Genomic DNA, 16976 nt, shown 5'->3' on the forward strand with positions numbered 1-16976 from the left:
ACCCCTCTAAGTTCTTACCATAATGGTGATCGTCTAGCATTTTGAGGGTGCTCATGCCAAACGCCTAGTCATAATCAATTATCATCTGTGTAAGTGTGAAATGTGGCGGTTTGCCCGTGACGCTGCGTGAATTTCAGGTGTTTTGCCTTTAAGCCGAAGTTTGTGTTAGAAGATGAGTTTTTACAAGGCTTTGTTATCGCTGGTTTTATTACGAATTCAATTGATTTGTGACTGTTACCAGCGATTAGCCCCGATTGCTTAAATAATTTACTAACGTATTTATCCCAATGAAAGCTGGTTAATGTATTCTAACTGCATGTGCGGGATACAATTTTTTAAGCCTTCAAGGCAATGTAGACCCGAATATCACGAGACCCGATCGATAATTTTCAATTTAACCATAGCATTATTAGTTTGCACAAGGAGTACTTTGTGAGGAAGTAGGTTTAATGCGTCTTTAGTTTTTGAAACTTTCCCTTTATTTTACGCGCACACACGAGAGCACACGTGTGCATGTCAATGAATTAAAGTATAATCTACCTTTGAGTACACGTCAAATTAGTTGGGACCATTATTATACTCTCCTGTTGAGTCCCTCAGATTAGTTTTTATTGGGAGGGAAAAATACTCCTGGTCTAGAAAAAAGGGAATTAAGAATGATTTCTCTATTGCAAGGCGCATCGCCTTGGATGAACTGTAATTTTATTTATTTTTTATTTTTCTTATTTTACAGTTTATGTGGGATCTGCTATATAAAAATGAGAGTGAGATTTATTGTGAATAAATAATGATAAATGTGAGATCCATAATAAAAATAAGAGGTGTGAGGCCAAATGATTTGGTTCTTATATTTTTTTATATGCATAAAATAATAATGTAAAATGTGTTTGTCTTACTATAATTCTAAAGTGAAATGAACGACCATTTTTATTTTTTTATAATTTAAAAGATTATGTGGGATACGCAATGTAAAAATTAAGTGTGACGTTATAGTGAAACAAAAATAATGGTAAATGTGAGACTCATAATTAAAATTATGGATGTGAGACTCTATTATTTAGTGCTTGTATTTTTAGATGCACAAGATAATAATGAAAAATATATCCCACCATAAATGTATAGTGGGATGAACAAAAATTTTTAATCTAATATTAAAAATAAGTGCGAGGTTTATAATAAAAAATTACTGATATAGTGAAAAAATCCTAATAAAAATAATATGTGTGAACATAAAAAGTGTTTGTCTGACTGCAAATATAAAATAGGATGAACAATATTTTTTAAAATTTTGTAAAATTTATAGCTTTTGTAAGATTATGTGACACTTACAATAAAATTAAACATAGCTATATACATAAAATTGCTATTAAGTTTCACCCGCATAATTTGTCAGGGGAAAAATTCTAATAATATTTTAATTTTTTAGATTTTTAAAGATCACGTGGCACTTGCTAAATAATTTTAATAATATTTTTTAGTGGATGAATTTCTTCTTCAACTAATTATGTGGGGCAGACCTCAGTAATAAATTTTTTGAATTTAATTTCAAAATTTTTCTCGTATTAATCAAAAGACGAGCACATGTATGGTGGGAAATTGGCATATTTATGCCTGAAGCAACACATTTAAAATAAAATAAATTATTATTTATATTTTTAATATGTATATGAAAAATAAAATTTTAAATAAAATAAGTTGTTTAAATTTAATTCAAATAAATAACAAATTCTAAGGAGACTAAAATATACTATTTTTTTCATTTTTAATTTTTTTTTACTTCCTAAATATTAAATACATGGGGAATAAATCTAGTATGTTTCAATGTGATAAGTGTTCTTAGAAATTTAATCATGATTAGCTAAGCCTAATTCAAATAATTGAGTTAATTAATGTGGTGTATAGTCAGAGGGGTCTAACGAGTAATTTTGGTTGTGGTTTCAGTTTAAAATTTGGCCTTAAAGTGAAGTCAGGTTACCTAGGCATGAAATAAGGGAAAATTTGAAGAATGAGTCCCTGTGCCACATGTCGCATTGTACAGTGCATCCGTCACAGCACATAGATGGCAATCAGTGAAGGAGTACCTCTTTGTGTGATGCATGATAAAAAATTTACAAAAATAAGTCTACATCAGTTCACGAAACCAGAGGGAAAAGAAGAGGAAAATATAGAGCATTCGGTAAGCTTTACTAAGGTTCAAGTTTAAGGATCCTTGGGGATATTTTGGAACTTCCAAACACTAAAAGTAAGTTTCTTATGCCCTCTTCCTTCACTTCTCTTCCATTTTCATAAGGGTTTAAATTAGGGTTTGATTTGAATTAATGATTTTCAATCCATAATGGTTATAGGTTTGAATCCATTGATTAAAATAGAGTTAATAAGAGTGGTTTAGGTTAATATGATGTAGTAATAATGATTTTGCACATTCTTGGTGGTTGAAGGTCATTAATGGCTAAATTTAGGTCATAATGAGGGTTGTTAGAAGTATTTAATGACAATTAATAGTGGTCTAATTGTTCATTAATGACAATGTGAGTTAAAGGAATCTTGTAAACCCAATGGTTATGATTGAAAGTGAGTTTGTGATTTTGAGTGAGTTGGAAGTTAAGTTAGAGTATTGAAAAATTATTCGAATAAGGATATTAATGATTATCTTTATAGTTAAATTATAGGTCGACTAATTTGACACCACTCAAGCTTGAGAAGAGCTTTAGAATATTGTGTTTTGAGGGATAAACTTTTAGCCTCTCAAAGGTTTGAGATAATTAAAAAAATTTGGCTCATGTCTTTATGTGTTAATTGATTATATGTTGAAAATAGTTTGGAAAACCAAATGATTGTAAATCTATATGTGATTCAATTTCTGGCAATATAAGAGAACATGTAATATGTAAGAAGTATTTGTAGAATTAATGAAAACGATGTGTATTTGTATGCATATATGATCGATGTTATGAAGTAAGCATGTGATTATGAAAATGAATAACATGTGCTATTGTGCATTTGGATATATGTAGAGTATGAGGGAGTTAATTTGTGATAAGTGACATGATATGATAGTTGTCCTTAGTGTTGCATACTATGTCAATGTATATATGACATAATCATTTTTTGCTAGAGTTTTTTTTTAGAAAGAAGAGTAGTGTTAAATCCACATGGTAATAGTGAAATACCATTGGAATTGTAAGTCAACCTGATGATGTCTGATAGACTTGAGAGGTAACCATTGTCTCATGATTTATTAAGGACTGTCCCACCTATTTTTTAAGGAATTTAAACCTAATTAGTCTCTACCAATTTATGAGAAAGTTAAATTAGGGGTATGACACCATATGGTTGTTAGTATTGGGAAAAATCACAGATCACAGGTAAGAAAGGTAGCCTTAGCCAAGCAGCTCCTCACGAGCGAAAGGCTTGGTTAGTTTGAGTTTAGACGTAGCCATTAAATAGCCATCGATTTCATGTCAGTGGTATTAGGAGGATATAAGGTTGACATTGATCATGTATTTCATATTTGCCAACCATATAGTTGTTATTATTATGGTTTTGGCGTAATTTGAAAGGGACATATGGTTGTTAGTATTATATTGCCATATGTGTGGTTGTTCATGTATAGTATGAGATGATTTTTACTTGCACCTGGTTACATGGTCATCAGCATTATAGTTATGGCAATCTTAGAAAAGCACATGAAGTTTTTGAAAGAATTATTATTGCCATTTGTGTCTATAATCATTTGATATGTAATTGTATATACTGGATTGATATTGATTATTGACTAGTTGTACTTACCCTTCATTTTTCAAATATTATGGGCACTAGCATGATTCGAAAAAAACAGCTTAAGGCAAAGGATTTCAAGCAATCCTAACTATAGTCCTCTTGTAGTATTTTAGTTTTGTGTATTTTGATTTATAATTGCCAATTAGGGTATTTTGTAATTCATTTTGATTACTTGCATTAATTGAAATTATTTGAATACGTATCTTGTGCCTTGGATTACATGTGATATGGTTATAAAGCTTAAATAGGGCTATAATACTAATGCATGTAGGGAATTGTGTAATCGAATGTTTATAATGAATTATATGTTGCTTTATAGGAAGTTAGCTCACCTTTATGTTTTTATGATCAATGGGTTGAGCATTAAAAAAGTGTTATGTGTGTGATTTGTTGGTTATGGTCTATCGCACGAGTCCATTTCAGTCTATTGGGTATAGTTTAAAGGTTGGTGTAGGCTCTGTGCACTTGTATTGTAAAATAAATACCCTAGTTACGTGTTATTATTAAAAAAGAGTGAGTTTTGTTATAGGTGTCTAACTTTTAATTGAAAAATAATTTAATTGTGAAATCAGTGCCATTGGCTAGAGCTAGAAGAAAGCTGTCTATAAATACTTAGATCACTCTAATTGGATATTGGATGAAAAAATGGAGTGCATCAAAGTTTACTCCCAAAGCTGTCTTATGAAAGCAAAAATGTTGTCAAATTCATGCAATGCACCAAGATGCAAGGCACAGAGATAGATGAGCCGCAACGCATTTGTAGTGAGCCGCAACACATCATGTTGTTTAGGTTGAAAATGAAGTTTTTTCATTCCTTTTGCAAATGCTACAATACAAATTGGATTTTCATGCTTCCATAAAGATTTTTCACTCTAAGTTTTGATAAATGTGTCTATTTTGGGATCCCACTTACAATTTTACAAACTCGACAATCTTCAAGGGCTAACTCTATAATTATCTTAATTTTGGGAGTTATTGTACTTTTATAAGGGCGACCTTACAATGAGAAATTAAAAATTATATATCACAATAATGTACATTTTTAATTATGTTTTCATTAAAAATGTTAAGACTAATTATCATTTTTTCTCTAATAAAATTGGATTTTCATCAAGTTCCTTTTAATTCTTTTCCACAAAATATGTGGCTAAGTAGCAAAAACACTCTCAATCAAGGAAGTCATACATCCTGTGGTTAAACAAATGAGTTTACACTTTAGTGAGGTGGAGTAAATAACCAATTCTAATGGATTTAGAGCAAGGGTGAGCAAAACCAAATAAAACTAACTATACCAAACCAATTTAATAAAAATTGAAAAAAAAACTGATCATTATAGGATTTAATTTGTTTTTATAAATTTGAAAACAAATGGTTTAGTTTAAGTTTCACTTTGTTTTTTTTTGAAACCTCAATCAAACTTGAACCATGTCCTTTTATATTTTTAAATGTATTTTTTATTGTTAATATTAAATGATTATATTTTTTAACAAAATTACGGAACATTACCAAAAAAAAATTCTACCAGATTTTTAGTTTGCCGAGAAAGACTTAGGAGAGGTTTTGATTTGAGATCCTTTACTGTCATTAATTCAGAAATCCAAATGATCAAATTTCCCTTACAATACAAACCAAAAGTTGAGAAAGATCCTTCACTATCAATATGTTGCACATAGTCATTCACTGTCAATAATTTTGTGTCATATTGTATGATGAAGTACAAAAAGGTGGATTTTTCCAAGCATATTTATCACAACATAAGGAATGTCATTGGAGATAGTATCAAGTTGTTAGGCTTTCCTCACATGTTGACAGATACCCTAACTAACTATGGTGTCCCTGTCTGTAACACCTTCAAATTTACAAATCAATTTTTCGTAAATTATTAATTCAACAAATCATTTTTTTTCATTAAACCCTTATCATACCCTTATCATGGTAGAAAAATTTTTACCATGATACATCCAAGACAATATACCACAGGTCTTAAAATATCTTAAAAAAAAGCAATTAGAACCATGAGGGACAAACATGATCCTCATAGCATGTTATTCAAATCAGGTCATAAATTAAAAGGGACAGACATAATCCTCTTGAACATATAAATGCATTTAATAAAAAGGATTAGAGTTTACATGCTCCACAAAGAAGATATGTCCTAAGTTGGCACAAGATACATTGTATAATCCAAAATAAGAGGCAACGTAAAAGATGGTGTCTCATACACCATAATTACACCTTTGGTGCTTTCTCAGCCGGACTCGCTCCTGTAAAAATATTAACCACGGGGAATGAGACTTAAAAGTCCCAGTAACCAAAAATTAATATGTAATGATGCATGCGGATGTAACTAATCATGCGATTGCTAAGTGAACACACAAAACATTTAGCCGAAATATACTTTCAAACAAACCGAACAAGTATTTAATTTGCATGACTGCATCTTATATCCTCCTTTCGCCATGCTCGGACGCCAAATCACCTGGCCAAAGGTGAGTTAGACCAAGCAACACGCCACTCATTGGGTCCAATGAGGGCTTACCATGTGGTAATAATTAACCAAACAGAAATTTCCATTAACACCATACATTAAAATACCCTGATAAGTCATGCATCATTCAAATATCCAAACAAAAATATATCCGAACAATAATATCTCATCATGATAAACAAAAATAAATTTTTAACCCACTTGGCAATGATTTCACAGAAGTATATAACAGTATTTATTTTCAATAATTCATAATTTTTTCAAACAACAAAACAACACATAACCATTCACAAACACACCCATCACAACACATTAATAATGGTTACCTTGTGTCTTGAATAATAAGTTTCCCTTCACAACTCCTTTTTCACCACTATCTTTGTCAATATAATCTACATAATTATTTTACAATACTATATATTAATTTTACATCAAAATAAATAACTCTAATTTAAAGAGTTAGAAAGTCTTAGATCTATAATCCATATTAACACTAATTTAAGATTTATGCCTATTTAACTTCTCAAATTCTTTTTTTTAAATTCTCGTACCCTAATGAACTTTTTTTTTTATCCTCAATTCACTTCTAGTATCACAATTTCATCCTTCTATATTCTAAAAATTCATCCAAAAATAAATTAAAAATTTTAGAATTATCTTGAAGCCTCAAATCACCTTTCTATAATTTCAAAAATACCTATTCATACTTAAATAAATATTTAATAATCATAGGTTTATCCCTACATCTCAGATTCCACATAAATTCAACCATATAGATCTAGATTTTAACTCAAAAATTCTTAAACATGAGTTTCAACCTCAAGAAAATATTCTATAATATTTATTATATCCCTAAGAGTTTTAACCTATATTTTTACTCCATCATATCATCAGATTAACTATCTTATAGAAAAATCCTAATCAAAATATTTACTCTATCCTACAAAATAATATATCACTGGAAAGCTAATATTATTTAGAAAATAACTATAAAATTAATTTTATAATTAAATAAATTTTTAAATGCTAATCTAAACAGGAAAGTTAGAACATACCTGAAGAAAAAGAAAATAATCCTCCCTTGCGAGAAAACGCCGAGCAACATGAGAGGAAGAGAGAAAAATAATATAAAAATGGAATTATGGGTCCCAAAATTATATTAAAAAAAACTATAGGTCTGAATTTAATTATTCAAACCTTTGGGCCATAAGTTGCAATTTCCTCTAAATTGCATCTTAGCCTCTCATGCTTCCTAATGCACATACCCCCTCCTTTTTATACATGAAGGCACCTCATCTCTTCCCTCATCTAACCAATGTGGGACTTAGAAACAACAACCTTTCACCCTTTTTTTTATTCCTTCTACTTTCTCTTTTTTTTTAACACACACATAAAAAAAATTACTTATGTATTATATCTTAACTAAATATTGCTTACGTGATTTTAAATTTAAATTTTTAAATTCATAATTAAATACCTAACCATAATATTATTTCTAAATAACCTCAAATAATATAAATTCCTATTATCATCATTTTTTTTTCAAAACCTAAATTCCACAATTTCTTTATTATATAAAAATCAGGATGTTACAATTCTCCCCTCCTTTTAGAAATTTTGTCCTTAAAATTTAATAGATAAGCTTAGAAACTATGTACCTAAGCAAATAAATGTGAATAATCTCGCCTCATACTCTACTCGATCTCCCAAGTAGCATCACCTAGGGCTCCACCCTTCTAAATCACCTTCACAAGTCGGATGGTCTTATTGCGTAGTTGTTTGTCCTTAAAGTCCTCAATTCGCTCCGGTTCGGATCTAAAGGTCAAATTCTCCCTCAATTCTACTTCTTCAGGTTCAATAACATGGGAGGGATTCGGGTTGTACTTCTTCAACTGTGATACGTGGAACACATTATGGATACCTGCAATTTGTGGAGGTAATGCAACTCTATATGCAGCAGATCCAATTCGCTTCAAGATCTCATACGGGCCTATAAATCTAGGTGTCAATTTCTTTGCCTTAATGGATCTACCAATGCCTGTCATCGGAGAAACCTTCAAAAATACATGATCTCCTACTTCAAACTCTAACGGCCGTCTCCTCTTATCAGCATAGCTCTTCTGTCGGCTCTGAGCGGTTAGCAATTTTTGCTTAATCATTGCAATCTTCTGGGTGGTCTGCTCTACAATTTCTGGACCAATGATACTCCTCTCACTTAATTCTGTCCAACACAAAGACGATCTACACTTCCTTCCATACAAGGCCTTATAAGGCGCCATCCCAATACTAGAATGATAGCTGTTATTATAAGCAAATTCAGCTAATGGCAAATGATTATCCTAACTACCTGGTAGTTTAATGGCACAAGCTCTCAACATGTCCTCCAAAGTCTGGATTGTCCTCTCTGTTTGTCCATCTGTTTGGGGGTGGTATGCGGTGCTAAAACTCAGTCTGGTACCCATAGCCTTCTGTAGCGCACCCCAAAAGTTTGAAGTGAACCTTGGGCCACGATCTGACACAATTCTAGAGGGTATACCATGAAGTCTAACTATCTCCTTAATGTATATCTCAGCAAATTTCTCTAATGTAGAGGTAAACTTGATCGCCAAAAAGTGAGCGGATTTGGTGAGTCGGTCTACTATTACCCAAATAGCATCCTTACTCGAGGGTGTTCTTGGCAGTTCAGTGATGAAATCCATGGAAATATCATCCCATTTCCACTTTGGAATATCTAACGGTTGCAGTGTTCCAGCTGGCTTCTGATGTTCTATCTTTATCTTCTGACACGTTAAACATCTAGAAACAAATTCGGTTACATCTTTCTTCATTCCTGGCCACCACCAACCTCGCTTCAAATCATGGTACATTTTAGTTATACCGGGATGAATTGTATATTTGCTCCTATGAGCCTCTTCTAAAAGGATATTCCTCAATCTTGGATCATTAGGTATACAAACTCTACCTTTATATCCCATCACTGTGTCATCAAAGATGGTAAAATTTGGGGCTTTACCTGCCACTATCTCCTTCCTTATATTCTTCAAGTAATCATCACTCTGCTGTGAGACTTTGAGATCTTCCCAAAATTTGCTCTCAAAGTCTGCTACCTGGAGTGCGGCCATTTGATGTTCAATCACATCCACTGGAACATCATGAAAACTATTCCACAAATGATATTCATGAACCATCAAATTGCAGCATGAATAGTCTTCCTACTTAAGGCGTCAGCTACCACGTTAGCCTTACTCGGATGGTAATGTAATTCAAAGTCATAATCCTTCAGAAATTCTATCCATCGTCGCTGCCTCATATTAAGCTCTTTCTGATCAAATAAATACTTCAGGCTCTTATGGTCACTGAAGATTTGAAACTTAGATCCATACAAGTAGTGTCTCCATATCTTCAGAGCAAACACAACTGCAGCCAACTCCAACCATGTGTAGGGTGATTTTCCTCGTGTGGCCTCAACTGTCTAGATGAATAGGCAACCACTCGGTCATCTTGTATCAAAACACATCCTAAACCCTTTAAAGAAGCATCAGTGTACAGAGTGTACGGCACTACAGGGTCAGGAATAGTCAATACTGGAGTAATGGTTAACCTCTTTTTCAATTCTTGGAAAGCAGCTTCACATTTGTCAGTCTAAATAAATGGGGCATCCTTTTTAGTCAGCTTAGCCAAGGGCATTGCAATTTGCGAAAATCCCTTAATAAAGCGACGATAGTAACCTGCTAAACCTAAAAAACCTTCGTATCTCCGTCACAGATTTTGGCTGTTCCCACTTCATCACTGCATCAATCTTGCTAGGATCCACCGCAACTCCATTTCTGGACACAACATGGCCCAAAAACTTTACTTCTTGGAGCCAAAATTCACACTTGCTTAATTTGGCATAAAGCTTATTTTCCCTCAAAACTTGCAAGACGATTCTTAAATGCTCACCATGAGCCTCCTCATCCTTTGAATAAATAAGAATGTCATCAATAAACACTACTACAAACTTATCTAAATATGGTCCAAAGATCCTATTCATATAATCCATGAACACCGCAGGAGCATTCGTAAGTCCAAACGGCATCACCATGAATTCATAATGCCCATATCTCGTCCGAAATGCTGTCTTAGGTATATCCTCCGCTCTTACTCTCAATTGATGGTACCCTGACCTTAAGTCAATCTTTGAGAAAACTGCGGATCCCACAAGCTGATCCAGCAAATCATCGATTCTCAAAAGTGGATATTTGTTCTTGATGGTTACTTTGTTCAATTGTCTATAATCAATGCACAATCGGAGGCTTCCGTCCTTCTTCTTTACAAAAAGGACTGGAGATCCCCAAGGTGAAACACTTGGTCTAATGAAACCCTTCTCAAGTAGCTCTTCAATTTGCTTTTTCAGTTCTGCTAACTCCGAAGGCGACATCCGATAAGGAGCCTTAGAAATTGGCCCTATACCGGGTACCAATTCAATTGAGAACTCTACCTCGCGCTTTGGGGGTAAACCGGAGACTTCGTCTGGAAATACATCCGCAAATTCTTTGACAATTGGGATATTTTTCACGCCTTCATCAATCTCAGCTTGGATAGAAAAGAAAACCATGTAGGCCTGGCAACCCTTCTTCATACATCTATCAACTTGCGCCGCCGACAAGAAAACATGATCTTGAGTCTCGACTGGGGTCACCGACAAAGAAGATAAAGACACACTTCTCTCTCTACAATCTAGGATAGCACCATTTGCAGCTATCCAATTCATTCCCACAATTACATCTATACCTCTCAGTGGTAGGATAATTAAGTCCATAGTTGTTTTCCTATTTTTAAACTCGACTACTAGATTAAGGCATGCCTTAGCAGTCCTTACAGATTCTCCTGTAGGAGTAGACACATTCATATCAAAAGGTAAAATACACACAGGCAAATCAAGGTTCTTTACGCAAGTTTCAGAAATAAAAGAGTGTGTAGCACCTGAATCAAATAGTGCAACAATATCATGATGAAAGATCTTGATGTTACCTCTAATGGCATTTGGGGAGTTCATGGTAACCTGAGTAAGAGCAAACACACGGCCAGAAACAGTAGGATGTTGGGAAGGGTTCTTCATATTTGAGCCCTGGTTGTCCCCACAAAACTTTGCAATGTGACCGAGTTTCCCACAAATGTAACAGACCCAGCACTGTCCGAAATGACGACGCCCGCATTTAGTGCACTGTTGAGAGCTCGCTGTACTGGGGGCAGGGGTAGATACTGTTGGGCTCCTCTGTGACCCGTAATAACTACTATGATAGCTCTTCTGTCCTTGGCCCCTTTATAATGGACCCTTCTGCCTTCCTTGGTTCCATGAGCTACTCGAACCCTGATGGTTTTTCTTCATAATGCCTCCGGTGGGTCGAGGGTAGGTTGGGGGTCTACTATATGAATAACCCCTCTTCTCTCTCTCTCTCGACCTCCTTCTTACTACGAGTTACTACTTGTAGTTTTATGCACATTTCGTCATAATCTCGAATATTTAGATGAGCCAATTGCTCCCTCAATTCTGGTCTAGCCTTCTCCAATAAGCGCTTGGCCTTCCATTCAGAATCATCCCTATACTGCAGGTACGTGGAGTATCTAGATAACTCCTGAAACTTAGCAATGAATGTGTCCTCATCGAGGTTCCCTTGCTTAAAGGCATGGAACTCCGCTTCCTTCTCAGACCTTAACTCTGATGGAAAGTAATGCCTGAATAATTTTTCCTTGAATTCCTCTCAGGTGAGTGTAGAATCATCCCTGGGCCCTGCTGTCTCCCACCAATCTCTTGCTCCTTTCACTAGGAGCACTAATGCTACTTGTACTTTCTGATTACTGGTGCATGTAACTACTTGAAAGATGGACTCGAGTCTCTTCACCCATTCCTCTACCACGGATGGTTTAAGGTTACCATTAAACGTAGGAGGGTTAAACTTCTTAACAGTTTCCCACACATCAGTAATGGTCGGTGGGGCTCTCTGTTCCTCCCGCCTAATTTCCTCCCTTCTAGACTCATGATCTCTCGGAGTGGCAGGATATGAGAAACTGCCTTCCCCCACATGACTCTCAACATGAGCCCTATCTCCATTCTCAGCGAACTTTATCTTTTTAGCTCCGTCAACTCTCATTCATATTTTTGAACCTTGTCTGTTAACGTCTTTACAAGCACTCTCAATTCCGCCAAATCAGGCTCCTCATTTGGCGGTGGAGGTGGTGGGTGCTCATGTTGGGATCCTAAGTTACTGCGAGTAACAGGCATTTTCTCTCCCCTCCTAAATGATACAAGATATAAATAATAAAATTAGCCTAGCTATATAATGGCCATACAATGAGAAGCACCATAACAATGTATATTGCCAACCGACTATATGCAATGCACCATACATAATAAATACATATTAAATTCACACAAGTAATAGTTTCAAACAAAAGTTTAAATAAGTATCACTAAAATAAAGGCTCGAAACATGATGCTCTGATACCAATATGTAACACCCTCAAATTTACAAATTGATTTTTCATAAATTATTAATTTAACAAATCATTTTTTTTCATTAAACCCTTATCATACCCTTATCATGGTAGAAAAATTTCTACCATGATACATCCAAGACAATATACCATAGGTCTTAAAATATCTTAAAAAAAAGCAATTAGAACCATGAGGGACAAACATGATCCTCATAGCATGTTATTCAAATCAGGTCATAAATTAAAAGGGACAGACATAATCCTCTTGAACATATAAATGCATTTAATAAAAAGGATTAGAGTTTACATGCTCCACAAAGAAGATATGTCCTAAGTTGGCACAAGATACATTGTATAATCCAAAATAAGAGGCAACATAAAATATGGTGTCTCATACACCATAATTACACCTCTGGTGCTTTCTCGGCCGGACTCGCTCCTGTAAAAATATTAACCACGGGAAATGAGACTTAAAAGTCCTAGTAACTAAAAATTAATATATAATGATACATGTGGATGTAACTAATCATGTGATTGCTAAGTGGACACACAAAACATTTAACCGAAATATACTTTCAAACAAACCGAACAAGTATTTAATTTGCATGACTGCACCTTATATCCTCCTTTCGCCATGCTCAGACGCCAAATCACCCGGCCAAAGGTGAGTTGGACCAAGCGACATGCCACTTATTGGGTCCAATGAGGGCTTACCACGTGGTAATAATTAAACGAATAGAAATTTCCATTAACACCATACATTAAAATATCCTGACAAGTCATGCATAATTCAAATATCCAAACAGAAATATATCCGAACAATAATATCTCATCATGATAAACAAAAATAAATTTTTAACCCACTTGGCAATGATTTCACAGAAGTATATAACAGTATTTATTTTCAATAATTCATAATTTTTTCAAACAACAAAACAACACATAACCATTCACAAACACACCAATCACAACACATTAATAATGTTTACCTTGTGTCTTGAATAACAAGTTCCCCTTCACAACTCCTTTTTCACCACTATCTTTATCAATATAATCTACATAATTATTTTACAATACTATATATTAATTTTACATTAAAATAAATAACTCTAATTTAAAGAGTTAGAAAGTCTTAGATCTATAATCCATATTAACACTAATTTAAGATTTATGACTCATTTAACTTCCCAAATTCTTTTTTTTTAATTCTCGTACCCTAATAAACTTTTTTTTTATCCTCAATTCACTTCTAGTATCACAATTTCATCCTTCTATATTCTAAAAATTCATCCAAAAATAAATTAAAAATTTTAAAATTATCTTGAAGCCTCAAATAACCTTTCTATAATTTCAAAAATACCTATTCATACTTAAATAAATATTTAATAATCATAGATTTATCCCTACATCTCAGATTCCACATAAATTCAACCATATAGATCTAGATTTTAACTCAAAAATTCTTAAACATGAGTTTCAACCTTAAGAAAATATTCTATAATATTTATTATATCCCAAAGAGTTTTAACCTATATTTTTACTCCATCATATCATCAGATTAACTATCCTATAGAAAAATCCTAATCAGAATATTTACTCTATCCTACAAAATAATCATATCACTAGAAAGCTAATATTATTTAGAAAATAACTATAAAATTAATTTTGTAATTAAATAAATTTTTAAATGCTAATCTAAACAGGAAATTAGAACATACCTGAAGAAAAAGAAAATAATTCCCCCTTACGAGAAAACGCCTAGCAACGTGAGAGGAAGAGAGAAAAATAATATAAAAATAGAATTGTGGGTCCCAAAATTATATTAAAAAAAACTATAGGTCTGAATTTAATTATTCAAACCTTTGGGCCATAAGTTGCAATTTTCTCTAAATTGCATCTTAGCCTCTCATGCTTCCTAATGCACACACCCCCTCTTTTTTATACATGAAGGCACCTCATCTCTTCCCTCATCTAACTAATGTGGGACTTAGAAACAACAACCTTCCACCCTTTTTTTTTTATTCCTTCTACTTTCTCTTTTTTTTAACACACACATAAAAAAATTATTTATGTATTATATCTTAACTAAATATTGCTTATGTGGTTTTAAATTTAAATTTTTAAATTCATAATTAAATACCTAACCATAATATTATTTCTAAATAACCTCAAATAATATAAATTCCTATTATCATCATTTTTTTTTCAAAACCTAAATTTCACAATTTCTTTATTATATAAAAATTAGGATGTTACACTGTCCTTGAGGCTGATACACAAAAATAGCCTAAAGTGTTTGTTTATGACAACATTAAGAAGAAAGAGGTTCATACGGGTGATGAATGAGTTTTAAGGCACCAAGCACGCACTAATGCACCATCTCAATTTGAGTTTGAGGGCTTGAGTGACAACTGAGATAACTCATTTGCATAATCAGTTGAATGAGGTATAGACTTAAGTTACCTATATCATGACATAACTACAAAAGTTACTTGATGTTTTCTATAGGCCATTACTTCATCCACCCCCTCCACCACCTGCTTACCAGAGTCCTGTGATCCTGTTGCTTGCTCGCCCTAATGCCCCAAGACTATCTGACCCCTCTTAATGGTCTTTTGTTTTATTATGGTTATTTTTGCATCATTAGTTTTTTTTGGGTGATTTTTAAGATTACCGTACTTATAATTGCTCCTCTATTTGCTCCCTATCCCTTGTGTCTTGGATTACTGTATTACTTTAACCATTGCACAGCTTTTTTGTATATGATTATGTGTTCTATTCATTTATAGTGACAGATACAGGTTATGTCTAAATGATCTTCGTTTATTCTTCTCTATCCTCCATTTAGCTCTTATCAGGGGAGTTTTCTGTGTGTCTTTCTCTCTCTTATTGATAACATTAGGGATAATGTTATGTTTAAGTATGGAGGAGGGTTTCATTGCTTTTTATTGTTTAGTTAGTGTTGTTTTGTAAATATTTGTCACTTTTGAATGTTTTGATTTTATAGCACTGGCCTTATCTTATTGTATCATTCTTAGGGCAAAGAGTTCATTCTAAAGAGTTCAAAGACTTCAATCTACCTCCTGACGTGCAACAAAGGAATTAGAGAAAGATAAATTGAAATAAGAAGTTCTTTAAGAAACAAATCAATAATGGATTAACTCAAGAGGATGCATTTGACATTGAGGCAGACAATCAATCCTTGAAGACAAAGTGTAAGGAGGTTGAAGACAAACCCAAATGAATGAAGGGGTAAACTAGGGTGATTGAAGTGAAAATGAGTTTTGAAGTTGAATACATTGTGTAAGGAGGGGTCCTTGAAGGTGAGAATTCAAGACTTGTAGAAGAACATCATGCCTCGTTATCGCTTGTTAATGAGGAGGTAGAAGTCATTGTTGGAGATCACGGTGTGTACTAGAGAGGAGACAGAAGAGAGAATTTGGTTAAGGCATTTTGGTCACCTGAAGCCTTAAATTTATGCTACCAAAAGACCTCATTTCAAAAAACTTTTCAAGTTTTTATTAGCAATTAAAATTGTGGTGAAGTCTTTTTCAATAATTTTCCCAAAATTTTAACTTAAACTAAAGTTCAGCCTAAACCAATAATACTTAATAGAATTACTATTAATTCTTTTCTCAATTCTACTATTAGAGAGTCAAATGCATATGCTGGAGTTATTTCAACAATAATTTTTAGGTAATTTTAAATATAGAATTTTCCCTTTTTTTAATTTAAAACAAGTTATTTTTTATTATAAACATCAAGACAATTGGGATAATTTCAATAAGGATTCTTTGACCCTACTTAATTTTAAAGTTCCTAAAATTTTGAAATTTCCTTGTGCTTGGTGAAATAAAGAGATAACTAAAATAAATTTATTGTCCCTGATGAAGTTAGGTACATAAACAATTCGTGTAGAGAAAATAAATAATTAATATATAAAAAATAAACAACTAATATAGAAGAAATTTAAAATTTTCATTAATGATATAGCATTATTATGTATTTGTAAATCTCATTTCATCTATATTAATTGTTCATTTTCTTTATACTAGTTGTTTATGTGTATAATTTTACTTATTTATATTCATGTGTTATGGTGTTAATGAGACTTGCAAATTTTACCTATATTAGTTGTTTCTTTTCCATATATCATTTTTTCATTTCACCAAGAACAATAAGATTAGTTAGCTCTTTAATTTCATTTCAATCCTACATATGTGCAATAAAA

The sequence above is a fragment of the Prosopis cineraria genome, unplaced genomic scaffold (genome assembly GCF_029017545.1).
Source record: "Prosopis cineraria cultivar Desert tree isolate PC_DT_omini unplaced genomic scaffold, ASM2901754v1 PC6, whole genome shotgun sequence".
NCBI classification, from domain to species: Eukaryota; Viridiplantae; Streptophyta; class Magnoliopsida; order Fabales; family Fabaceae; genus Prosopis; species Prosopis cineraria.